At 38.8% G+C, this 26,380-nt stretch overlaps 2 long non-coding RNA genes across 2 annotated transcripts; one reads left to right on the plus strand and one right to left on the minus strand.

Annotated features, from left to right (window-relative positions):
* Positions 1-19,627: 19,627 nt before the first annotated feature.
* Positions 19,628-22,903, plus strand: LOC134306480 (uncharacterized). Its single transcript, XR_010009254.1, has 3 exons — positions 19,628-19,694; positions 20,585-20,757; positions 22,732-22,903. It is a non-coding gene; the product is annotated as an uncharacterized LOC134306480 (long non-coding RNA).
* LOC134306481 (uncharacterized) lies at positions 21,080-23,590 on the minus strand. The gene is made up of 4 exons (XR_010009255.1): positions 23,114-23,590; positions 22,215-22,368; positions 21,724-21,843; positions 21,080-21,321 (listed from the first exon to the last, which is right to left on the minus strand). It is a non-coding gene; the product is annotated as an uncharacterized LOC134306481 (long non-coding RNA).
* Positions 23,591-26,380: the final 2,790 nt, after the last annotated feature.

Consider the following 26,380-nt stretch of genomic DNA (forward strand, 5'->3'; position numbering starts at 1 on the left):
GCTGAGGCCCTCAGAGGACCAGCACAACACAACGACATGGGTGAGATCAGACAATTACTACAGTACATCTGTAATAGACTTAACTAAAATAAAACACTGGACAGAATAATAACCACTTTGAAAAAATTTTACAAAATGTATATGCACATACAGTGTATCACAAAAGTGAGTACACCCCTCACATTTCTGCAAATATTTTATTATATCTTTTCATGGGACAACACTATAGAAATAAAACTTGGATATAACTTAGAGTAGTCAGTGTACAACTTATATAGCAGTGTAGATTTACTGTCTTCTGAAAATAACTCAACACACAGCCATTAATGTCTAAATGGCTGGCAACATAAGTGAGTACACCCCACAGTGAACATGTCCAAATTGTGCCCAAAGTGTCAATATTTTGTGTGACCACCATTATTATCCAGCACTGCCTTAACCCTCCTGGGCATGGAGTTCACCAGAGCTGCACAGGTTGCTACTGGAATCCTCTTCCACTCCTCCATGATGACATCACGGAGCTGGTGGATGTTAGACACCTTGAACTCCTCCACCTTCCACTTGAGGATGCGCCACAGGTGCTCAATTGGGTTTAGTCCATTACCTTTACCTTCAGCTTCCTCAGCAAGGCAGTTGTCATCTTGGAGGTTGTGTTTGGGGTCGTTATCCTGTTGGAAAACTGCCATGAGGCCCAGTTTTCGAAGGGAGGGGATCATGCTCTGTTTCAGAATGTCACAGTACATGTTGGAATTCATGTTTCCCTCAATGAACTGCAGCTCCCCAGTGCCAGCAACACTCATGCAGCCCAAGACCATGATGCTACCACCACCATGCTTGACTGTAGGCAAGATACAGTTGTCTTGGTACTTCTCACCAGGGCGCCGCCACACATGCTGGACACCATCTGAGCCAAACAAGTTTATCTTGGTCTCGTCAGACTACAGGGCATTCCAGTAATCCATGTTCTTGGACTGCTTGTCTTCAGCAAACTGTTTGCGGGCTTTCTTGTGCGTCAGCTTCCTTCTGGGATGACGACCATGCAGACCGAGTTGATGCAGTGTGCGGCGTATGGTCTGAGCACTGACAGGCTGACCTCCCACGTCTTCAACCTCTGCAGCAATGCTGGCAGCACTCATGTGTCTATTTTTTAAAGCCAACCTCTGGATATGACGCCGAACACGTGGACTCAACTTCTTTGGTCGACCCTGGCGAAGCCTGTTCCGAGTGGAACCTGTCCTGGAAAACCGCTGTATGACCTTGGCCACCATGCTGTAGCTCAGTTTCAGGGTGTTAGCAATCTTCTTATAGCCCAGGCCATCTTTGTGGAGAGCAACAATTCTATTTCTCACATCCTCAGAGAGTTCTTTGCCATGAGGTGCCATGTTGAATATCCAGTGGCCAGTATGAGAGAATTGTACCCAAAACACCAAATTTAACAGCCCTGCTCCCCATTTACACCTGGGACCTTGACACATGACACCAGGGAGGGACAACGACACATTTGGGCACAATTTGGACATGTTCACTGTGGGGTGTACTCACTTATGTTGCCAGCTATTTAGACATTAATGGCTGTGTGTTGAGTTATTTTCAGAAGACAGTAAATCTACACTGCTATACAAGCTGTACACTGACTACTCTAAGTTATATCCAAGTTTCATGTCTATAGTGTTGTCCCATGAAAAGATATAATGAAATATTTGCAGAAATGTGAGGGGTGTACTCACTTTTGTGATACACTGTATATACAGTTATATAAATATCTATATTTAAAGATAAACATAAGTATATACATATGTATAAACACAAAAAAAATAAAAATAAAAATAAAAAAAAATAAATAAAAAATCTGATATTTTTACAAAGTTTATCTCATTTTAAACACTATACACTGCAACTGCACAATGTCACTTACCGTTAGTAATTGGAACATCCAAGGCCTGAGCTCCTCAGCCTTCGGATTAAAAAGCGTACACACTGACTTCCACACACACATTAAAAACCTTGACATCATCATCCTACAGGAAACATGGTGCAAGGCCGACATGGTCACCCACTGTCCCCGTGACTACAGAGAAATCATTTTACCCTCCCAAAAACTTAGCACAGTGCGCCAAGGCAGAGATTCAGGAGGTCTCATAATCTGGTACAAATCACACCTACACACGCTAATAAACATTATGAAAATTGGAAAATACCACATTTGGCTAAAAATAAACAAAACTATACTACCATCACAGAAGGATCTGTTTCTCTGTGCCATTTATATCCCTCCGTCAGAGTCTCCATACTACTCTGAAGACATGTTCTCAGAGCTGGAGAGAGAGACCTGCCATTTCCAAACCCAGGGAAACGTGCTCGTCTGTGGAGACCTGAATGCCAGAACAGGAACCCAACCTGATATTATAAATGAACAGGGAAACAGATTCATCAATAACAACCAAATTCTTAATACCAATTCGAACCTAAACCACAGAAACAATTATGATCATGTTATTAACAAAAATGGTAAAGACCTCCTGCAGCTCTGTCGAAGTTTAGGTCTGTACATCGTCAACGGTAGAACTCGAGGGGACTCATTAGGAAGGTTCACGTTCTGCTCACCTCTTGGTAATAGTACAGTAGATTATGCAATAACAGATTTAGACCCTTTCTCTCTCAGTGCATTTACTGTTAAACCTCTAACCCCTCTGTCTGATCACAGCCAAATTACTGTGTTCATCAAAAAGACAGAAACTAACCCCACCACACACACACGGCCCAGTAAGCTGTACAACATCCCCAGATCCTACAGATGGGCCGAGAACAGCGCAGAAGAATTCCAGAAAGCAATTAGCAGCACAGAAATCCAAACTAGCTTAGATAACTTTCTGGACACTGCGTACATTCACAGTAAAGAAGGAGTAAATCAGGCAGTTAAAAATATTAATCAGATCTTTAAAAATACAGCAAATAAAGCTCAATTAAAAATTAAATCTAAATCAAAACCTAAATCTACAAAAGATGACAGCTGGTTCGACAAAGACTGTCAAATGTTAAGAACAGAACTCCGTAAAATATCAAACCAAAAACACAGAGACCCAAACAACAGTAACACACGACTTCTTTACTGTGTAACCCTCAAACAATATAAACGTACACTCAGAACCAAAAAAGCTCAGTACACCCAAAAACAACTAACAGTTATTGAACAATCAATCAACACACATCAATTCTGGGACAATTGGAACAAATTAAAACATAGAGAACAGGAAGAATTGGCCATTCAGGATGGGGATATCTGGACAACCCATTTCCAATCACTCTTTAAAAATGTAGAATTAGATTCAAATCCTGAACAAAATCAAATTATTAGTAAGTTAGAGGAACTGGAACGGGCTGTTAAAAACCACCAGAATCCTCTAGACTCTCTCATTACTGAGCAGGAACTTAAAGACAACATTAAAAAACTAAAAACAAAGAAATCATCAGGACCTGACGGGATCCTGAATGAAATGATCAAACACAGCAGCTCCAAATTTCACCTGGCGATGTTAAAAGTCTTTAACCTGGTTCTGAGTGTCGGTTTCTTCCCTGAAATCTGGAATCAAGGTCTCATAACACCGATCCACAAAAGTGGAGATAAATTCGACCCTAATAATTACCGGGGCATCTGTGTGAGCAGTAATCTGGGGAAGTTATTCTGTAGTATAATTAACTCACGATTATTACACTTCCTTACCGAACACAACGTCCTGAGTAAAAGTCAGATGGGTTTTCTACCAAATTACCGCACTACCGATCATATTTACACCCTACACACCCTGATCCAAAAATATGTAGTTCAAAATAACTCTAAAATATTTGCATGTTTTATTGATTTAAAAAAAGCTTTTGATTCCATTTGGCATGAAGGATTATTTTATAAAATGTTAGAGAGTGGTGTAGGGGGTAAAACATACGATCTTATTAAATCCATGTACACAGAAAACCAGTGTGGAATAAGAATCGGCAGTAAGAGAACACATCTCATCTCTCAGGAGCGTGGAGTGAGACAGGGCTGCTGTTTAAGTCCAACTCTATTTAACATCTATATTAATGAATTGGCCTCCATGTTAGAGCACTCAGCCACGCCCGGTCTCACTCTACACGACTCAGAGATTAAACTCCTGCTGTATGCAGATGATCTGGTCCTGCTGTCCCCCAGCGCTCAGGGTCTCCAGCACAAACTGGACCTGCTGCAGCAGTACTGTCAGACCTGGGCCCTGACCGTCAACCTCAAAAAGACCAAAATTATGACCTTCCAGAAAAGAGCCAGATCTCAGGGAACCAAACACACATATAAATTAGGACACCATGAAATTGAGCACACTAAAGATTATACTTACCTCGGACTAAACATCAGTTCCACAGGAAACTTTAATCCGGCAGTAAATTAACTGAGAGAAAAAGCTCGCAGGGCCTTCTACGCCATAAAACGTCAAACATTCGTGGAAATTCCGATTCGAATCTGGCTTAAAATTTTTGAATCAATAATTGAACCGATTGCTCTATATGGCAGTGAAGTTTGGGGTTCGCTTACACACCATCAATTCCATAATTGGGACAAACATCCATTAGAGACCCTGCACACAGAGTTCTGTAAAAGCATCCTAAAGGTGCACAGACACACCACGAACAATGCGTGCAGGGCAGAATTAGGCCGATTTCCACTAATTATAAACATACAGAGAAGAGCAATCAACTTCTGGAACCATCTAAATGAGAGCGACCCCCAAACTTATCATTATAAAGCCCTGAAACACCAAGAGCTGAGCAAACATACCAGTCCCCTCATCCAACTGGTCCTGAGTCACTGCACCCACACACCACTAACACACACAGATACACCACTAACACACACAGATACACCACTAACACACACAGATACACCACTAACACACACAGACACTGTAATAACACACGCTGACACACCACTAACACACACTAACACAATAAAGACTCAGGAACAGGAGAAATCTGTAAACCCAATTAGAATAAATCAAATTACAAAAAAACTCAGAATTAAATATCTGAATTATTGGGAAACTGAAACTAAAACTCAAAGTAAAATGCAGTGTTATTTGGCCCTAAACAGACACTACAGTGCAGCAGATTATCTGAGCACAGTATCCGACCCTAAATTAAGAAACACCCTGACGAGGTACAGACTGAGCGCACACGACCTGGCCGTGGAGACGGGGCGACACACCCGGTCCTGGCTGCCCCGGGAGGAGAGGTTGTGCCAGCACTGCACTCTCAGTACAGTAGAGACGGAGCTGCACTTCCTCACCCGGTGTACCAAGTACCACCACGTCCGCTCCCAATTCTTCCCTAAATTTAACAACATCATCCCCAACTTCACCTCCCTCCCAGACCCCGACAAACTGCCCCACCTACTGGGGGAGCACAGAGAGAGCTGCACACTAGCAGCACTCTATACACACACCTGCCACCAGGTGAGGGACAGTGGGTGACCATGTCTCATACACACACACACACACACACACACACACGCACAAACTGATTGTTTTTACTACCTCATTATTGTAAATATTATACTTTTTATTGTTATTATTTTGCATGCACTGTTTTTATTAATATTTTATTCTATTCTATATTTTTTGCACATGTAGCTGTTCTGTATATTTTTGTTCTTTCTTATTTTTATTGTTTATATTTCCCTGTAACTTGCTTTGGCAATACGAATGTCATTATTTGTCATGCCAATAAAGCTTCTTTTGAGTTTGAGTTTGAGTTGAGTGAGTGTTTGAGTGTGTGTGTGTGTGTGTGTGTGTGTGTGTGAGTGAGTGTTTGAGTGTGTGTGTGTGTGTGAGAGTGTGTGTGTTTGTGTGTGTGAGTGTGTGAGTGTGTGTGTGAGTGTTTGTGTGTGTGTGTGAGTGAGTGTGTGTGTGTGTGTGTGAGAGTGTGTGTGTGAGTGTTTGTGTGTGTTTGTGTGTGAGTGAGTGTGAGTGAGTGTGTGTGTGTGAGTGTGTGTGAGTGAGTGTGAGTGTTAGTGAGTGTGTGTGAGTGTGTGTGTGTGAGTGTGTTTGTGTGTGTGTGTGTGAGTGAGTGTTTAAGTGTGTGTGTGTGTGTGTTTGTGTGTGTGAGTGTGTGTGTGTGTTTTCTTGTCTTTATATATTTGTGAGGACCAACCCCTGACAGAACACCAGCATTGTGAGGTCATTCTTCGTTGTGAGGACATTTTGCCTGGTCCGCACAAAGAAAATTCTAGAATAGGCTCCTATGACCCTAATGAGTCACGTGTAGAAGTTTCAGCAAATGTCCTCAGTAAGATAGTAAACTCAGAAATAGTGCTCCCCTATAGCTCGGACACCGGTACTGCAGCTAAAATTTTATTTAATGGCTGACCTGGCAAACTAATTTTCTGATTGGCCAAGACGGGAAAATTTTCTGATTGGCTGTTTCAGTCACATGACACCATGTCTGCTTTTGTACAGGAAGAAAATCTGTTTTGAACTAGTATTCATACTGGAATAAACAGTATATTTGTTTGTGTGTGTTATTATTATTATTATTATTATTATTAATATTATTATTAATAAAAATTATTAGTATTGTTATTATTATTGTATTTTTATTATTTTTTTTAATTATTATTGTTATTATATTATTGTTATTATTGTTATTATTATTATTATTATTATAATTATAATAATAATAATTATTATTATTATTATTATTATTAATATTATTATTATTAATATTATTAGTCTTTATTGATTTAGTAATGGTGATTCTGCAGTAAATTTGCACAAGAGCTATCAGTCGGTCAGGTGCCACCATGACCCCGACATAATAAAGTGCTGGTAAAATATAAAAAATAAATGAAATTATTAAAGTTATTAATTTTTGCTTATTTTTATTATTTAGTATTCATATTTTGTTGTATTCTGATCAGGGTCACGTTGGGTCTGGTTTTCTCATAATCACTGGGCATAATACACAAACACACTCCCAACAGGACGCCAATCCATGGCAGTGCCTCGGCCTCCCCCGGCCCTCAGACACCGCCCATGTTGTCTGTATGTAGCCTGACAATGTAATTACAGAGTCAAGTCAAGTCAATTTTATTTATATAGTGCTTTTTACAATAGACATTGTCTCAAAGCAACTTTACAAAATCCAGGACCAACAGATACAAAACCCGCTGTTGAGCAAGCCGAGGGCGACTGTGGCAGGAAAAACTCCCTTAAAATTACTCAGCAGGGCCCTCCATCTTTCTTGGGTGGTCTGGAGGATACTTTAAATAAATAGGATTTACACAAATCATACAAACACAAACGCGCTTAGTTCTGACACCAGTAGCACAGGTTTCCTAGTAACAGACTTCGGGAACAAGCAGGGATTTATGTTAGGAAACACAAGCGCTATTTTAATATAAACAAAATAAAACAGTAAAAATCTAGATACTCTATATTAATTACAAGCGCAGGATTAACTTTTAAGTTTGGAGCTTGAACAGTGTAGAACTTATATAGGGTGTCCCAAAATTCACGCAAGAAGTAATTTTGATAGAGAACACAGGTTTTTAATTAAAAATTGTAAATTTTTAATTGATTCATAAAGTATACAGTATAGGGTTATGTATGGAATAGCATATCGGGTAAATGGCCTCCACGGCTTTGCTGGCACATCCGCACTCTTTTGTCGAAATTTTCCATAACCGCTTTGCATAAATGTGGCTGAATTTCGTTGATACAGCGCTCAATTTCCTCCTTCAAGGCGTGGGTGGTCGTGGGCTTGATGGCATAAACCTTAGACTTCAAAAAACCCCAAAGAAAAAAGTCCAACGGCGTTAAATCGCATGATCTGGGCGGCCAATTCTGATCACCAAAACGGGAAATTACACGACCAGGAAATGACTCATGCAGTAATTGAATTGTTTCTCGGGCTGTATGGCATGTGGCACCGTCTTGTTGAAACCACATGTCGTCCACATCCATATCTTGCAATTTAGGCACAAAAAGCTGGATTATCATGTCGCGATAGCGAGCACCATTAACTGTTATTGCCTGACCAGACGCATTTTCGAAGAAGAATGGTCCGATGATGCCTCCAGCCCAAAATCCGCACCAAACAGTGACACGTTGTGGATGCATTTGTTTCTCAACAATCACTCGTGGATTTTCTGAACCCCAAATGCAACAATTTTGACAATTAATGAAGCCATCAAGATGAAAATGAGAAAATGACTTTGTTCGAAAAATCGGCATCCACTTGTTGTTGTTCCAAAATCCATTCAACAAACTCTCTTCGCTGTGCGTGGTCAGTAGGCTTCAGTTCTTGACTCAATTGAACTTTGTAAGCATGAAGATTCAAATCTTTCGTGAGAATACGCTGTAGAGAGCTTCTGGAAATGTTCAATTCTTGACCACGGTGCCGAATTGATGTTCCTGGACTCTCAGCAACACTCTCACGAACTGCTTCGATGTTTTGTGTTGAACGACTTGTTGAAGGACGGCCAGAGTGTCTAAGATCACTAATTGATCCAGTCTCCCTGAATTTTTTAATTAATCTCTTCACAGTTGATGAAGTTAAATCACTATTCCGACTATATTTTGTACGAAAATTGCGAACTGTAGCTGCCAAACCTTCATTATTTTTAAAATATTGCTCAACAATGAAAACGCGTTGTTCTTTCGTGTAGCGCTCCATTTTTAATAACCCTGAACTGTGAGCGGTCACACTGTCTTTTTTTTTTTGTTGGCAACACTGTACCGCACAAATGGCGCCAAATTCAAATCTTGCGTGAATTTTATCAGTGGCGATTTCTGTAAGACTGCAAGGGAAGCTCAGCTTCCCCTAAAATGTCAAAAATTAAATGGTCAAATATGTACAGTTGTGTTAACATTTCATTGACTACAAATGCGTTAGAACATGTTCATCTCGAAGACGAGTTCGTTCAGAATCAGCTACTTATCAGAAATCGACTCGATTTTGTTAACTTAACTCATACATTCCCGGAGCGTCAATGCATTTACCCGCAGAAGCTGAGCGTCTCTTTGCCTCTATGGGGCTGCATGGGCAGGACTTCGAAACTCGCCGGTCATTGGATAAATGCCACGATTTTGGGTCTGGACGCTGAGCTTCTGCAAGATGATTGGAGGATCAGTCGAAAGGCTGAATCCCGTTTTGATTGACAGCTGTCGCTGGGAGCTTCAGTACCATCACGGATTTTGCGAGTGAAGTCGGAAGACAAACTGTTTATACATAAATTTATACATTTATATATAAATAAATGGAAAAATTTTATGATATAAGCCAACAATGAGCTTCCGCTCTTTGAAAGACCAGCAGCCGCCACTGATATATATATATATATATATATATATATATATATATATATATATATATACTGTATATATACAGTGTATCACAAAAGTGAGTACACCCCTCACATTTCTGCAGATATTTAAGTATATCTTTTCATGTGACAACACTGACAAAATGACACTTTGACACAATGAAAAGTAGTCTGTGTGCAGCTTATATAACAGTGTAAATTTATTCTTCCCTCAAAATAACTCAATATACAGCCATTAATGTCTAAACCACCGGCAACAAAAGTGAGTACACCCCTAAGAGACTACACCCCTAAATGTCCAAATTGAGCACTGCTTGTCATTTTCCCTCCAAAATGTCATGTGACTCGTTAGTGTTACTAGGTCTCAGGTGTGCATAGGGAGCAGGTGTGTTCAATTTAGTAGTACAGCTCTCACACTCTCTCATACTGGTCACTGAAAGTTCCAACATGGCACCTCATGGCAAAGAACTCTCTGAGGATCTTAAAAGACGAATTGTTGCGCTACATGAAGATGGCCAAGGCTACAAGAAGATTGCCAACACCCTGAAACTGAGCTGCAGCACAGTGGCCAAGATCATCCAGCATTTTAAAAGAGCAGGGTCCACTCAGAACAGACCTCGCGTTGGTCGTCCAAAGAAGCTGAGTGCACGTGCTCAGCGTCACATCCAACTGCTGTCTTTGAAAGATAGGCGCAGGAGTGCTGTCAGCATTGCTGCAGAGATTGAAAAGGTGGGGGGTCAGCCTGTCAGTGCTCAGACCATACGCTGCGCACTACATCAAATTGGTCTGCATGGCTGTCAACCCAGAAGGAAGCCTCTTCTGAAGTCTCTACACAAGAAAGCCCGCAAACAGTTTGCTGAAGACATGTCAACAAAGGACATGGATTACTGGAACCATGTCCTATGGTCTGATGAGACCAAGATTAATTTGTTTGGTTCAGATGGTCTCAAGCATGTGTGGCGGCAATCAGGTGAGGAGTACAAAGATAAGTGTGTCATGCCTACAGTCAAGCATGGTGGTGGGAATGCCATGGTCTGGGGCTGCATGAGTGCAGCAGGTGTTGGGGAGTTACATTTCATTGAGGGACACATGAACTCCAATATGTACTGTGAAATACTGAAGCAGAGCATGATCCCCTCCCTCCGGAAACTGGGTCGCAGGGCAGTGTTCCAGCATGATAATGACCCCAAACACACCTCTAAGACGACCACTGCTTTATTGAAGAGGCTGAGGGTAAAGGTGATGGACTGGCCAAGCATGTCTCCAGACCTAAACCCAATAGAACATCTTTGGGGCATCCTCAAGTGGAAGGTGGAGGAGCGCAAAGTCTCGAATATCCGCCAGCTCCGTGATGTCGTCATGGAGGAGTGGAAAAGCATTCCAGTGGCAACCTGTAAAGCTCTGGTAAACCCCATACCCAGGAGAGTTAAGGCACTTCTGGGAAATAATGGTGGCCACACAAAATATTGACACTTCAGGAACTTTCACTTAGGGGTGTACTCACTTTTGTTGCCGGTGGTTTAGACATTAATGGCTGTATATTGAGTTATTTTGAGGGAAGAATAAATTTACACTGTTATATAAGCTGCACACAGACTACTTTTCATTGTGTCAAAGTGTCATTTTGTCAGTGTTGTCACATGAAAAGATATACTTAAATATCTGCAGAAATGTGAAGGGTGTACTCACTTTTGTGATACACTGTATACATACTACACGTGTCCCTCAGTCACTATCCATGGCTTAATGGTCCGAATTGCAGTGTCCAAAACCAGTATATTTTTTACCTATGCGATTTATTGGAAATGGGAATGTCAGATCTCAGGTTTGGAGCGAGGTAGGTCTTCCAAATCTGCGTTCCTCTCTAAGTCTACACCTCCTCAACCTATGGTGCAAGTTTGAAAAAAATTGGACCAAAAAATCTCTAAGGGTTTTGGTCATACTATACTGGTTTTGGACCAAATAAAAATGAAAATAAACTTATCCCATTTCCAATATAATAAAGGCATGACAAATATACAGCTTTTGGACAGTGAAAAGTCATCCCATTTGCAATATATTGAATACTTGAGTGGGGTCCCATAAGCAGCATACAGTAGTGAAGGCCCAAATGCTTATTTTTCACACTTCCCAAGGGTCTACAGCAGGGGTGCCCAAATAATTCCTTATAAGGGGCCAAACTTTTAGCTCAGTAAAGGGCCACGGGCCAAAACTAAAATGTTATGTTATTTTAATTAGGGCTGGGCGATATTGCAAAAAAAAAAAAAAAAAAAAAAAAGGATTCTGATTGCGTTTTTTTTTTTTGCATTTTAATTTAAAAGACTGCAGAAATGTAAAAATAGTAACAGCACCACCTATAATCTTTTTAAGGGACTCAAACTTTATAACAATAACAATATAACAACAATTAACAATAATTAAAACAAAAAAGAAATCTTAATTCCTTTTTAGGAACAGCTCACAAACAACTCACTTAAAATAATGTTCAGCAGAACCTCCTTACATTAAAAAAGTGCAAAACCACAAAAAGTTATTTACAGGTTTCTTCAAAGGAACACAAGTCTGTTTACTGTGCTGTTTCCACCACTGAGTGAGTCTGTATCAGTATCTACACTGGGGGCATCAAGTAATCACTCAGCTCAGCTTTGATTTGGTCCTCTTGTGATGGGGGGTGGATGGAGGGGGCAGAGTCTACTTCTAACTATATGGACTACAATTCCCATGCTACCACATGCTGTCACGTGACTGTCACATGTCCCAGGTCAGCCAATCCTGATCGGTCCTCATGCTTGGGAGTTTTGATTCAGTTCAGCTGTGTTCGATTCCATGAATCTTATTTAAACTCTTCTGTTTGAGTCTCGTTATGAAGTTTTGCTGCTCGTGTTTGCGGTCTTTATTTCTGAATCTAACCGTTACCGTGTACGGCCCTTGTTGTCTTCCATTTACTGTTTTAACTGTTTTGGTTTTCGCTGCCATTCTGTTTATCCTCCGATTTTGTACACTGTTTTTGCCCTTTTGATATTAAACTTTCCCTGATTTATATTCCGTGAGCGTCTGGTCAGTTTCTGCCTCGTGACATGTTGGTATTTTAATTAAAATGTAAAATATGTGAAATATCGCGATTGTCACATTTCTAACATCGCGTGATAACGTTCATTCGAATTAACCGATTTAATCGTAAAAATCACCCAGCCCTAATTTTAATACTGCATTAAATTAAAATATATCACGTTTTTTGCAGCTAGCGTTATAAGCAGTTGAACACCTAGTGAAAGAAATTCCCAGCCACTGACAAAAGTAGGTGCTACTTTGATCTAGCCAGGTGGGCCAAAAAAAAGAGACGGCGGGCCAAATTTGGCCCGCGGGCCCCAAATTGGGCAGCCCTGGTCTACAGACACGAAACACATACCAATGTATTCGTCTTGACGAGAAGATGTCATTTGACACCAGAAACGGCAGCTAATTCTGCTGGAAATTACCGAAAATCACCCCGTTTTTTATAATTTTTTTTTTACTAAATTAACATGTTTATCGGACACTTTGTTGGACAAATTTGGTACCCATGCACTCGGGAGGACTCCTAGATTACGATTCAATCGAGTCCCGGTGTCTGTGTTTTACTGTTTATTTCCGCCAAGCCTATGAGGCCTACGTTAGCAAACGAATGCTAATGACACTCGTTTTTCATACTTCCCGGTGGTCAACATGCAAAATACACATATCAATAGATTTGTCTCGATGAGTAGATGCTGTTTGACACCAGCAGCTTGAGCTGCTTTTGAGGGAAATCGCGGAAAATCGCCCCGTTTTTATAACGTTTAGCTACTAAATTAACATGTTTATTGGGCACTTAGGTAGACAAATTTGGTATGGTTACACTCGGGAAAACTCGTAGTTTGTAATGCAAACAAGTTTTGTTGTCCTAGAGGTTCTGGAACCTTTAGAAATGGTTCAAAGTCAGGCAAAAGAAACACAGGAAGGCCTTAAAAATGTTCAAGTGGACCTAGGGCTTCCAGATTTTTCACACTGCTTCTAGAGGTGTCCACAGCCCACACATTCGAGTTTTTAGTCGATCGGACCTTTCAAAGCAGTGTTACATAGAGCGTGTAAAAATCTGAATGGGAATAAATTGGGATTTGGACGTGTCCAAACGGGGTAGCAAGGTCCGATGGGTCCGAAATTTTGGCAACATTGTCGACATAGGCTCCAGATAAACATACTCAAATTTGGAAGCGTTCGGGCTTTCCGAAGTACTTTTTATTGGGGCAACGATTCGAGCAAAATCCATGCAGACTTGCACCTTGGCCTTATGCCTTTCTCAGTGAAGGAGGAGAAATACTGAAAGGCCTTAAAAATCTTCATGTGGACCTAGACCTTTCAGATTTTTCAGACTACTTCTAGAGGTGTTGACTGCCCACATAGTTGAGTTTTAAGTCAAACGACCCAAGTGGTGTCCAAAAAGTTATTATGGGATTTGAATGGGAATATATTGGAATTGGAACGTGTCCAAATAGGCTCTAGAAAGGTCAGACGAGTCTGACATTTCGGCTACATTGTCATCAGAGGCTCTAGATAAACATACTCAAATTTGGAACCGTTCATTCATTCCAAAGTATTTTTTATCTGGACAACGATTCGAGCAAAATCCATGCAGACTTGCCATGTTTTCTTAAGGTCAGCACTTAGAATTTCAAGTACTAAACTTTACTAAAGCCCCTGGGAGAACTGCAAATCCTTTTTAGGTGCTGGGTCAACCACGAAAGGTACTTCAGACAAAGATGACACTCAACGATACCCATTTTCAAAGGCTGCTTCTCAGATTAAAACTAAACACACATAAAAAAAGAGTTGTTGCATCCGAAAAGATGTATTTACAAACACATGACAATCTTCTTCTTCTCCTGGGCCTTTTTCCCGCTCGGTTGCGGGGTCAGCTCTTCGGCGGATCATGATCCGCACATCGATTTGGCACAGTTTTTACGCCGGATTCCCTTCCTGGCACAACCCTCCCTATTTTATCCGGGCTTTGGACCGGCACTACAATGCACTGGTTTGTGCATCTAGCGGCTAGGTATCTATAGGACAATTCAGTGTTTCCAATTAGCCTGGTGGCATGTCTTTGGACTGCGGGAGGAAACCGGAGCACCCAGAGGAAACCCACGCGGACACGGGGAGAACATGCAAACTCTGCACAGAAAGGACCCGGACCGCCCCACCTTGGGATTGAACCCAGGACCTTCTTGTTGTGAGGCGACAGTGCTACCCACTAAGCCACCGTGCCGCCCTACAAACACATGACAATAATTAGCCAAAAATGCAACACGGGTCATTCCCATGCATATGTCCATGTTTTTCCACTGCCCCTTTTTATATCAGCCATTTCTAGCATGTTCTTTTGTCAAAGCATCTATGTTACACCCAATTCTGATGAGGCCGGACTGACCCATGGGTCCAAGCCCTTTCACATCCTGATGGAAGTACCCTTATTTGACTGACTGAAAAGCTGACCAAGTGAAACTCTTTAGTCATTTTGAGTGACTTGATCACTATTTATCAACTCTTCAGAGCTGTGATCCAAGAGCTTGCCAATGCATCACAGCCACCCGATAGATATCTAGCATGGTAAATATCTGTACCTATCAGTGGGTGGTGAATAACCATCAAACCAACCTAGGATGGTAAATGTACAGTTTTCACACATCAGGGTATTTAATGGTTTTTTTAAATAAATGAGCAGGAAAATGTCCACTGAGGAGGACATTGGTCTAGTGATCAACTGGATTAAGTTGGCTGTTTTTTTGGTTGTAAACAGCCAACTCCCTGCTTTCTGACATTTTTCATCTTCTGCTTTGAATATCCTTGCAGCTCCAGTTGAATTATGGGATAGAATAACGATTAACTTGCTTGGTTCTCATACTTTAAAATGTTTGACGATGCAGTTCCACATCTGGGGATTTTTTGTATGTACTGTTTAATTAATACTACTGCTTTCATTTACTGTTATGTATACATATACAACAGTAATAATCAAATTACATTGACATTTATGGCATTTGGCAGACGCTCTTATCCAGAGCGACTTAAATTTATGCAATTTTTTTACATTTATGCAGGACTGGGTGTGGGGGAGGGGCAAGAACATAAGCTTTCCAAGTAAACTTCAGGATCAGGTTTTCTCTTTTCAAATTGAATGACAGAGCACAAATATTCAAATCACACTATAAAGATGTCCTACATGTTATATAAATACATAATACGCAGTGGTTTGGGCACAGCTAGCTGAATTCCATGTTTTGTTATTGGTTTAAACGTCTTAATGTCTCTTCTATGGGATAGAAATTTTAACAATATTTTTTCTGTATGTAACTAAAAGAAAAAAAAAGTTAGCTTTTTAATGCATTATTACTTTTATACCAGGCACATTGTGTTTTTTCCCTAGTACTTACATTCAGCAAGTAAAAAGTAATCATGCATTAAAATGTGCAGCACTTTGTTTCCTGTAGAGAATGTGTAAACTTATTTTTCTTTTTTTATTTTACTTACTTTTACAAAATCAGTAAAACATGGAATTTGATCAGAAGTATCCATTTGTTCTATACATGTAGTTCATGCTAAATTATTTAGCACAATATGTTGTTATCTACTGTATCTGATGTAAAAGCATCAGTAAAAATAAATAGCATTAAATATAGTGTAGTGTTGTGGTAAGACATTTCATACTGCGTTCATGTCACACTGGTTTGTGCATCTTCAGATCCAGAGCATAAAAGGTCCAGAGTCAGGGTGGGGGAGGGGATAGAGAGAGAGCAATTAAGCACCTGTGAACTACTAATGCTTTATTCAAGACACACTGAAATTGTTTATTAACTTGATCTGTATGAATATATTTTATTCTGAAATGGAGAACTGCTCAGCCCTCTTTTGTTTTAGTAATTATTTTGAAGTCATACAACAATTTGAGCTCCTTCTGAGTTAATTAAGCCATCCCCTGACCTGATAATTGATATTATTAAAAAGAATGTTGTATTTTCTTTAATGTACAGATTTCTACAACACATTAAAGCGTTTAATAAAGTGTCTCTGAAGCTGTGTTTGGGTAATGATTTTATGGGAGAGTGATTAACTTCATGAGAAGTAAATTGGCACTGAAACATTTGATAAAACACCCCGCCATCATAAACGCACGAGTGCAGTTCTGCACTTTCTCTGTGCACCGTGAACGCATCATTATAATCATGCTCGGTGCGCGCGAGACACGGAGGTTTCAGAGGCTGCGCGCGCATCATCAGCGCTGTGTGGAGCGGCACGAGCTGGAGTCCCGAGAGAGGAACAGACTGGAGCACGAGGAAAGTGTGAAGCTGCTGCAGGTAAGACCTGTTTTACTCTTCTATTCAACTGTAAACTCAGGCTGTACTCAGAGCTTTAATCCGTCCAACACACAACACATACTGATGCTTTCACCTCGTTTTTCACCTGCATGACTTGGTATTTAAACAAATGAGGGTTTAAATGTAGAGAAAACACACTCAGGTGTGAATGTAATCATGTGTTTTAGCAGTTTGAGTCTACAGTCAGTGATGGTTTTGTACTGGATACCTTTAAATTCAGGTGTTCCTAAAATGTAGATTCCCGCGTGTAACTAAGTGGGGTGGGGGAGGGTAAAGTGCACCATGAGCTCTGTGATAACACGCACTTACATTTAGGTTCATCTGGGTTTTTTTTTCTGTTTGTTTGTTGACCTGAAGCAAAATTATTTTACTGATATTTCAAATGTGTACTAAACTTTACAGCGAATGGATAAACAAGAGGATAAACAAGAGGATAAACAAGAGGATAAACAAGAGGATAAACAAGAGGACAACATGGTATGTATTTATTTTGACATGTATTCTTTTCATGTGAACTATAACTAGAATTTGATTTAAAAAAACTACTTAATCTGTTTATTGAACATTTTATTAAATGTAGGATTCACTTTCTAAAATTGAGTGAGTTGCTCTAGGGCAGGGGTCCCCATCATGAAATTATATATATATATATATATATATACAGGTGCTGGTCATAAAATTAGCATATCATGAAAAAGTTGATTTATTTCAGTAATTCCATTCAAAAAGTGAAACTTGTATATTATATTCATTCATTACACACAGACTGATATATTTCAAATGTTTATTTCTTTTAATGTTGATGATTATAACTGACAACTAATGAAAACCCCAAATTCAGTATCTCAGAAAATTAGAATATTGTGACAAGGTATAATATTGAAGACACCTGGTGCCACACTCCACACTCTACATTTTCAGCAGACGCTTTTATCCAAAGCGACTTACACAATGAGCAACTGAGGGTTAAGGGCCTTGCTCAGGGACCCAACAGTGGCAACTTGGTGGTGGCGGGGCTTGAACCGGCAACCTTCTGTTTACTAGTCCAGTACCTTAACCACTGAGCTATCACTGCCCTACAGCTAGTTAGCTAATTAAAGTAACAGGGTTACATAAGTTTGTTTCATATGTGCTTTGTTTTATAACTATTTTATAAGATTGCATTTGTGTTATTGAATAAACCCTAAAAAGGTTATTGAAATGATTTAGAACTTCAATTTTGTAGCTAAAACTATTCCTGAGAGGATAAATAATTATAATTTATAAATACTTTGATTTAAGTTAAAAAGTATACAATAAAGCGTGTAAATAGTGTGTTATTTAAGTGTATTTGTTGGTTTATTTCACTTATTGTGTACTGTTGGTTGTCTAGGAAAATCATCTAGAAAACATTTAGATTAAGTAAGAACTTTACATTGTTCACAGGACCCAGGGTCCCATCCTTATTTCCTTGACATAGGTCTAAGCTTTCACCTTAGGGGGATTGGGGCGCTACACTTAGTACATCACAATTACAAAACACTTATGAACTGCACTGTTGTGCTGAACTCACATGACAAAGTTGCAGTAAGGTACAAGATGTAACTTATTTCTAGCACAACTAGATGGGGATGATGTCTGTACATAATTTTGAACTCCACTTTACAAGTCACTTAAACCTTGAAGATTTTCAGTTTAGCTACCAGTCCAACCACACCACACCAACGTCTGCATTCCTAGTAAAAATACAGTGGCCATTGATGAGCTGATTAATACTAAATAGATCAGGTAGTCCTCTACACCAAGCATTTATAGACGTATTACAGTAAATACGCAGAAGTGGTAAAGCATTGCATTCATCAGAAACGACATTAATGTTTTTGTAGGTGTGTTTGTTAAAAGTCTAAAACCAAGTACATTTATAAACGTGTTTAAATTGGTACTTACACATCCTAACACACTGACATCTTCAGCTCTTCATTTCAATCATCTGCTCTGCTATCACCTGCTCGTGCAGACGTGCACATTTACGCAGACTCACGATTGGCTGTGGGTTTGTAGAGGGGCGGGACAAGGGCTGAAAAAAACGGACGCATCTAGAGAGAGATAAATTCCAATTGGCTACGACTGGATTAGGGTGTAATTTGATTGGTCCACACTCCTGGACAAAATATGGGCCAACCCTAAAACTGCACTGATATTTAGAAAGAAAAACAAGGCAGGCATTAATATGGAATGATGGTCTGAACACCCAGACGTGTTAATCTGAGTTCTACATCAAACATTCAAATCTTTTTATGAATTTACCTTTCTGCACAGGAAGACGTTTTAAGTTAATTTTCCTTCTCCAGCCCCCATTCCCCAAACAGTTCACTGCAGCAAGGAGGAGTGAGAAGCAAATGGTGGCGTAAAAGATGCAGAAGTGATTCTGAAGAGTTTTTGCTCATTTTCTGAGAGGTGGTTTGCTGTTAAGACCATTAAAAGTGACTTTGGCTTTGGTCAATGTTTTGCACAGAAGCATATTAATTTGTCATTTATTTAGTGAATAGTTAGACAAGCCACTTATATATGCATGTAAGAATGGAAAACTGAGCAAACTATTCACAATGTAGAAAAGAGATGCATGTGTAGATGCTGTGTAAAAGGCAAGGTTTTTTTTGATGAAACATTGTCTTTTTGGTTAGACAAGTTTGGTGTGAAGGAACTCCAGTGTCCTGCACAGAGCCCTGAATTTTGTACAGATGCTGAATTTGTCTTCGTAAACACAGCATTAGCTTTCACCCTCCCATGCTTCATGACTGCAAGAGGATAGAACAATGTGGAGGTTGGGCTTTTGTTCTACTGTTTGAAATACTATAAATTTGATTTATTTTTATTCAGGTTTTCCACAGTCATTTAAGACAAAATTGGAATTAAGCAAGTTCATCACCATGATGATGTTCACCTGTTCAGCCTTGCATGCAGCTGTCAACTTTTCTCAGGTGGGTTCATTCTTTTTTAGTCATCTGTAAAACTCACTTATTTGTGTTTACATGATTAACTGTTATTAAACCAAGCAAATACAGATAGGACTGTAGTGTGCCTTAAAGTGGCATACATATGTATTACAACACGGCTAGTTTATAGTGCTACGGATCCTACGGATTTTAACTTATCGATGCCCAATTGCCCAGCCGCAATGCCCCCTCCTAATGCAAAAGGCTTAGTGACAGAAGAAGAGATTTTGTCTTTTCTTCCGGATGTGAACAGTACTTGCAATGTGCTCCTCGTACTGTCCATGCTATCACAGCCAGCAGTTAACTTTGTGAGTATAATCAACACATTTTGTGTCCTGTAGCTCTCACTGACATGGGTGTAAATATTTAACAATGACATGGGTGTAAATTGTTAGCAAAGGTGGGTAGATTACACAAATTATCACGAAGCAGATTTCATCAGACAGAAATGTGTACAAAAGTGATTGAAACATAAGTAAATAAAAATATAAGTTATATTGACCCCACTGTTTCAAACCAGTGTTTTTGTTTTTATTTGCATTTTAAATACTGTATTTTTTAACTATACTATATCTTATTTTTTAAACTGTTATAAAACCTAGAGCAGTGATTCTTTTTATAAATTTAAGTCTGGTAGTTATTGGGCAGATTTAGCCTTTACTAAAGAAGATTATCTGAAGACAAAAAGACCCAATGTTATCATATTATTTATATCAAGTTTTAACTATTTTGAGACCTGCTGCCATGAATAACAAGTTCATAAAAAACACAAATCTATGTTTATGTGGCAGTAAATTCCAACACTACAAAAGTATGTTTTTTATTTTATTTAGTAATTTAGTAATGTTTTTTATTTTTGGTTTATTGTACTGTAGGTGCCCTTGTGCCAGTACCGTGAGTGGTACTTCAGAAGTGGTGACCATCACAGGCTCGTGGAGATGGTACTAAAAGAGCTAGGAGCCATTGCTGATGACATTATCAAGAGAATCCACGATTCAACCCCCCACAGCACTGCAGCCCCCACCCCCCCACTGGCTGCCCTCGCCCGGTCATTATTATTATATTACAATATTTAAGCTACGTGAAATACTAAAATACAATGAAATATCAGAATACATGCAATCAAAATATACTGTTTGTTTGTTTGTTTATTAGGATTTTAACGTCATGTTTTACACTTTGTTTACATTCATGACAGGAACGGTTGTTACATATTACACAAGGTTCATCAGTTCACAAGGTTATATCGAACACAGTCCTGGACAATTTAGTGTCTACAATTCACTTCACTTGTATGTCTTTGGATTGTGGAAGGAACTGTTTTTTTTTTTTTTTTTTTTTTTTTTTTTCCATTTTTTTCATTTAAATAATTTCCTTTTTTATGGCCAGGATGGATAAGTGTTTTACTCTACTCAGAATGAAAGTATCAGCTGGCCTTTTTCTTCACGTATTGCTTTGGTGATGAAGAAAAAAAAGAAAATGTTCGGCTCCTTTGGCAGGAGGTTGAAGTAAAGATGTGTGAGGAAAAGCTTCCAGCACCTGGTATTCCCAGGCGGTCTCCCATCCAAGTACTAACCAGGCCCGACCCTGCTTAGCTTCCGCTCACGCAATACTGCTATTTAATCCACACAGACAATTATTGCAACATATCAAATTATTTATTTAAATCACTGCAAATGCTTAAAGCACTTTCAAGCAAAAACGTGTACAAGTACAGAATTTCCTTAAAAACATTCTTACTTTACTCCATGCAACTTTCAAAATACATTTAAAATAACACATATAAAATAACACAATGTGCATTAGCTTAACATGTACAAAATTCATGTTAATTCATATTACAGAAAAACACTTTTACTGTTAAATATATCAGTATTGAATGCATAGTACAACAATGAACAATGAATCTAGATAAAGTTACATTAGAAATAACACAAGAGCTTCAGAAATGCAGGGTTACAGAAACACAGTAGTTTTGGTATAAAACTCCACTCAACACTGTCGTCTCACATACCCGACTTGAAATGAACCGTGTTCCTAGGTAGACCCTAGGTAGCAAACGTAGTGAGGTAAACCACTTCTCAACCTGCAACCTGCTTTGTTCTTTTCCCTTAACAATCCAATCATTGTTCACCTGTAATCACAGAAAGATCATCTTTAGCAGTTCTATTCAATTTAATACAGTATCCTCAAAATAAATCTAATCTTTCTGAAAAATACAATGTTTTGTAAGGATCCTGTGGCGACTGTTAAACGATGTCACAGTTTACAGCGTCGCAGGAGATTAGCTACTATGCTAGCGCTGTCGTGTCGTATATTTCACCTAACCTGACTAACTTAGCTTTTAAACATGAAACTCACAGTCATTTGTACAATGGAACATTTACTTGTTTTACTTTGGAAAAAAGTTGCCGACAAGTAATGCTAACGCTCCTATAGTGCACAACAGTCCCGATAACCGTGACTAGTGTTAATTTATTGTCCTAACTGTCGTAGACTCTTTACCTTTATTTTTTGCTGGTTCCCAGTTTTGGTGTAAAAAATCCTCTTCTGCTCCTGCTCCACTGCGGCTCCATCCATCATAGCCGAACTGTTTCTGTGTGCGCGCCTCTCCTAAACTCCTTCCCGTAAAACCTGAGATAATGTGGTGGTTCCGAAGCTGAACCGTTAGGCAAACAATGTCAGTTTAAAACTCTCACAGCTGAAAATTAGGTGGAATCTTGTCAATAAAATCGTTTGGCACCAAAGGTAATTACAGTAATTTACCTCAATGTCAAAAATACAGTAAATCTCTGTATTCAGTATTTGGCATCAGGCAAAATTGTCATGATGCAGTGGAAAATACTGTTATGTACTGTAAAAACTATTTGCAGTATTTTACTGTGTGGTATGTGGTTAATAACTGTAGAAATTACAGAAATGTCTAACAGTGTGTGCTGGCTTGTTTTATTGTAATTCTTAAATGAACGCTATTAATGTTGATATTAATATTTTTGTTTCTTGTTTCTTTGTTTTGTTTTAGAGAGCTGCCAGCCAAATGTTAAGAAATCAGCTTGCCGTGTGAAACAGTACAGGTTCATGATTACTGTAAAGAGCTGTTTGTGCTTTCATACAGTCTGTACAGTTTTTAATGTTTCCTTGACATGTATTTTAAGTAAATATTTCTGAAGTGAAATAAAAAAGAGAAGAATTTTATGATTGTCTGTTTTTCTATAAATAAACATTTCTAATTGATATTTAAAATGTATTTAACATAAACTATTTTAAACTATTTTTTTAAATTGAGCTCAAGATAAGTAGAAATATTGGGAAAAGCAGTTGGTATAACAAAAAAAGAGTTTAATCAACTTGTGTAATAACTTAATGTTTTAAAATCATAAGTTAAATCAACAGAATTAACTTACTTGTTACATCAATCAACCTGCCAGGTAAGTATGAGGTCCAGAAGCACCGCCGAACAGAGACACCGAATCACACACCGTTCACACTCACAGTGACTCCACTCGATAATGAGGGACCACGTTCGCTTTCCCGTGATTTCTGTGGAAGCACTCCGGAGCAGAAAGTGGCGGTATTGCACAAATTAACTGGATTTTAACTTTCGTCAAATAACAAGTCGTTTACCGCCAGAACTGTGAAGGATTCGGTGGCGACACGTTGTCATCAACACTAATCGAAAAAGTAAGTCAAATTAATTTATGTTCGTGTTCGAGTAGGCAACATTCCCACTAGTATAACCAACATTAACATTCGCTGGTTAAATATGAACGTTTCTTAGATGAGAACAGTGCTTCAGTGTAGGCCTACTCGCAGCTAAACCGTCAATCAGCATTATAACGGGAAAAAAATCCCATATTTTATAAACGGCTGTATGGTAATATTGTGGCTCTGTACTTTATGCATCGTTTTGAGGATTTTGCTTACAAAAATATTACACAATTAGCCTATAATATAAGTTGAGTAAGTTTTGTTTAAATATTGCCGTTATGTCTAACATTGTAAGCTATTACAGAAAATAAGTCTGTTGCATCTTTATTTGTTTGTGGTCTTTTAATTAACTAAGGGCATGTACTGAGTTTACCTTATTGATTAAAATATCTTTTCTTAGGTTCCTCATTCTTTTCGCAACGCACACGCACTAAAAGGCATTGTTCTGGTAAGTGCTGTCTTTGTCCTGCCTCTAAATTCATAAAGCTGTGTTTTGTGAGGCTTTAAGATCCACCCATAAGTTTTATATATATATATATATATATATATATATATATATATATATATATATATATTGCACACTGCCATTCCAAACAAGACTTTAACAAACACCTGAAATCAATAATAATAATAACTCATTTAGTTGTTTTGAGTTAGTCTAGTTAGTGTTACTTTTTAGGGACAGTTGATGTGGAGGTTATAGCAGATTTCCATAATATATTATGAGGTGCAGTCATTTTGTGTATATTTTTATATGTTGTGTGTGTTTGGGGCACATTGGAGGTTTAATTATGTGCCTACTGATTATTTTGGTGTTTGTTACAGGGTTTAGTGGTGGGAATGTGGCGTTGCAAGGGGTGCACAGAAACTGTTTCAAATAGGTCTCTCTTATAGGGCTGGTGAACTCCTTGATACTTATCCACTACAAGATTGGATCAGCTTGCATGTTGACTTTGAAAAGGCACATTGATATAAAAGGTGAGCTAAGAAAGTAAATGTGCTGTTTATCTCAGATAATTAGTTATACATTAAAATACTTATGCTAACCTACTCTTTCATTATTCTATTTCATGGAGTCTGCAGGTCATTAACATTATAGGTATGTATTAGGACTTGTCGTTATGTCTAATTTATAAGTTATTATAATTTATTAATTTAATTTTAAAAAATTGACACTGATCTATGCTATTCACCAGATATGCAGTACTGACCTTTTCACTTGTGGTTTAATTTGGGAAAAGGTGATTTGGCCAAATATCAGCCTGAAATGTAGTTAACATTTTGTATTAATGTTTTTTAAGGGATTTAAATATTATTTTTGTTGTCCTGAATTTATTTTTTTTTGTTTTTGTGCAGAGTAAACAGCTTTGAAGATGGTGACTTCTTTAATCCCTAAGGTTATCTTGCCTGATGCCAGTGCTCAGAGGTTAACTCTCTCCCAAGGACTCCCTGCATCTATTGATCTTATGGTGTGGACTTGCTGAAAGGTTTAGACTTTAGTACCTGGATTCCATGTTTGGAAATGAGTTTTTTTTTTTACCTTATCTCAATTTCAGAAGTAGAGGACTATGCAGTAAGATTATGAAAGTTCTGTAGTTAGTGGTCCAGTCTTAAATCCCCAAGCTTTCAGTCTTTCCTCTGTAAGTGACTCTTCTTCCCTGTCAGCTGGTTCTGATACAGATATGTCATCAAGTGACTGTTCAAGTGCACTATCTACTTGACCTGCTTTTTTTCATGTGCCTAAATTGTCATAAACTATCTAACTACCATACAAAGCTGAGAAAACTGTTTTTTTTTTATTAGCATTCTCCACAACTTTATCTGATTTGGGGTTGTATATGCAGACTTGCATGCACCTTCTTGTTTCTAGACTCATTGTCCATTTTATCAGCTCCACTTACCATATAGAAGCACTTTGTAGTTTTACAATTACTGACTGTAGTCCATCTGTTCTCTTCATGCTTTGTTAGCCCCCTTTCACACTGTTCTTCAATGGTCAGGACCCCCACAGAGCAGGTATTATTTGGGTGGTGGATCATTCTCAGCACTTCAGTGACTGACATGGTGGTGGTTGTGCTGGTATGAGTGAATCAGACACAGCAGCACTAATGGGGTTTTTAAACAATTCACTGTCACTGCTGGACTGATAATTGTCCACCAACCAAAAACATCCAGACAACAGTGCCCTGTGGGCAGCATCCTGTGACCACTGATGAAGGTCTAGAAGATGAGCGACTCAAACAGCAGCAATAGATGAGCGATTGTCTCTGACTTTACATCTACATGGTGGACCGACTAGGTAGGAGTGTCTAATAAGAGTGGACAGTAAGTGGACACTGTGTTTAAAAACTCCAGCAGCACTGCTGTATCTGATACACTCATACCAACACAACACACAATAACACACCACCACCATGTCAGTGTCACTGCAGTGCTGAGAATGATCCACCACCTAAATAATACCTGCTCTGTGGGGGTCCTGACTTGCAGAATAGGGTGAAAGGAGGCTAAAAAGGCATGTAGTGAAACAGATGGACTACAGTCAGTAATTGTAGAACTACAAAGTGCTTCTATATGTTAAGTGGAGCTGATAAAATGGACAGTGAGTGTAGAAACAAGGTGGGTGGGTTTAATGGTATGTCTGATCAGTGTATAGAAGTACATATATAGTTTATACTGTTAAAATGTTTTCAGCACTTTGAGGTTGGATGTACACTCTAGCTCTAATTAAAAATGCATAAAAAATGCACTTGGATTATGTATGAGTACCATGTATTGCATTTATTTAGTGTGAAAATAGTCAGTGCAAGTCTTGTGTATTGTGAATACATTGCACTTTTTTTTTTAAACCACTATGGTGGTTTGCATGTGTTTGAATAATCTGTTGCCTAAACAGGGTTTACAGTATTAAATAGTATTTTTATAGTATAGTATATATTTAAAAGTTAAATCAGTTTATAGGA

This window comes from Trichomycterus rosablanca, unplaced genomic scaffold (assembly GCF_030014385.1).
Source record: "Trichomycterus rosablanca isolate fTriRos1 unplaced genomic scaffold, fTriRos1.hap1 scaffold_193, whole genome shotgun sequence".
NCBI lineage: Eukaryota > Metazoa > Chordata > Actinopteri > Siluriformes > Trichomycteridae > Trichomycterus > Trichomycterus rosablanca.